The sequence below is a fragment of the Zingiber officinale genome, chromosome 8A, assembly GCF_018446385.1.
Source record: "Zingiber officinale cultivar Zhangliang chromosome 8A, Zo_v1.1, whole genome shotgun sequence".
NCBI classification, from domain to species: Eukaryota; Viridiplantae; Streptophyta; class Magnoliopsida; order Zingiberales; family Zingiberaceae; genus Zingiber; species Zingiber officinale.
Window position 1 is genome coordinate 83,346,232 of NC_056000.1, and position 1,505 is coordinate 83,347,736.

The 1,505-nt window shown below is 36.0% G+C and overlaps 1 non-coding gene across 1 annotated transcript; it reads right to left on the reverse strand.

The window, feature by feature from the left end:
• Nucleotides 1-942: 942 nt before the first annotated feature.
• On the reverse strand, nt 943-1,048 carry LOC122013148. The gene has a single exon (XR_006120486.1). It is a non-coding gene; the product is annotated as a small nucleolar RNA R71 (small nucleolar RNA).
• Nucleotides 1,049-1,505: the final 457 nt, after the last annotated feature.

The window sequence follows — 1,505 nt, forward strand, 5'->3', positions numbered from 1 at the left end:
GAAACTGAAACTCCTAGAATCTCCCTTTATCATAACCCAAAACACTAAACTCTTGTTTGTTGATCTCTAATATTAGATTTGTTTACCTTCACTTTGCATTTGAAACAATTGGATAGTTGTTTAGCTAATTCGCATTGAGAAATTTCTAGTGCTTATTCCAGTCCCTGTGGATACGATAATCTTTTATATTACTTGTGGAGCGTAACAAGTTTTTGGCGCCGTTGCCGGGGACTGCGCTATAACATTAGGAATTATCAATCGAGTTAGACTAAACATAACATTTGTTTTCCTTTCATATTGCATAGTTGTAACTAATCATTAGATTTCTGTTTTTACTTTCTTGTATAACTTTTACTTCTTGTTAATTCTTTTTGTACAAATTCAATTCTGTATTTTTTATTCTTTTATTTTTCTCTTTTTCTGTTGAATTGTCATTTGCTATCTTGTTCTTGTGTATGCGAAGATCTAACTTTGCAGGGGAATTCTTTCCTTTTGACCCTGAGATTGACAGAACTTTCCATAAAAGAAGAATTCTGCAAAGGCAAATTGAAGAACAGGAACATTTGAACATGGCGAATAGACCACTCAAGGATTATGCTGCACCTTATGCAAGAGGTTTTCGATCTAGTATTTCAAGACCTTCAGTGGAAGCTAATAACTTTGAGATCAAACCCGCAATTATATCTATGGTGCAGCAAAACCAATTTGGTGGAGGACCTCATGAAGACCCCAATCAAGACTTAGAGGTCTTTTATGAAATATGTGGTACCATGAAAATGAATGGAGTTCCTTCAGAAGCAGTTAGATTATTATTATTTGGGTTTTCTTTAAGAGATAGGGCAAAGCAATGGCTGAATTCTTTAGCCCCTAATAGCATCACCACTTGGGAGCAGTGTGAGCAACAGTTTCTTGATAAATTCTATCCACCAAGCAAAACAACTCATATGAGGAATTTAATTGCAAGCTTCAAGCAAAATGACTCAGAATCTCTTTTTGAAGCATGGGATAGATATAATAGTATGCTCAGACAATGCCCACATCATGGGTTGGAAAGATGGTTAGTGTTGCACACTTTTTATAATGGTATCAACTATCATACCAAAGTGTCCCTTGATTCAGCTGTTGGAGGGGCACTTATGAATAAAAGTTTAGATGAAGCTGAAGAAATTATTGACAGTGTAGCACGAAATCATCATCAATGGGAAAATGAAAGAAGTGGCTATTCTTCTGTAAACCCAACACTTAAAGCATCAGGGAAGTTTGATGTAGATGCAGTCACTCTTTTGTCTGCAAAATTGGACGCTCTTACAAAGAAATTTGAGAATATGGGGACTAGTGCTAATATGGTCAATGCTATTAGTACATCTTGTGAAGTATGTGGGAGTTCAGAGCACTCAAATGACTCATGTCCATTGGGAGCTATCACTGCACAAATCAATCAACTGGAACAATGTGATGCAATCATGAGTTACAATAAAAGGCAGAACAACCCATACTCAAATACT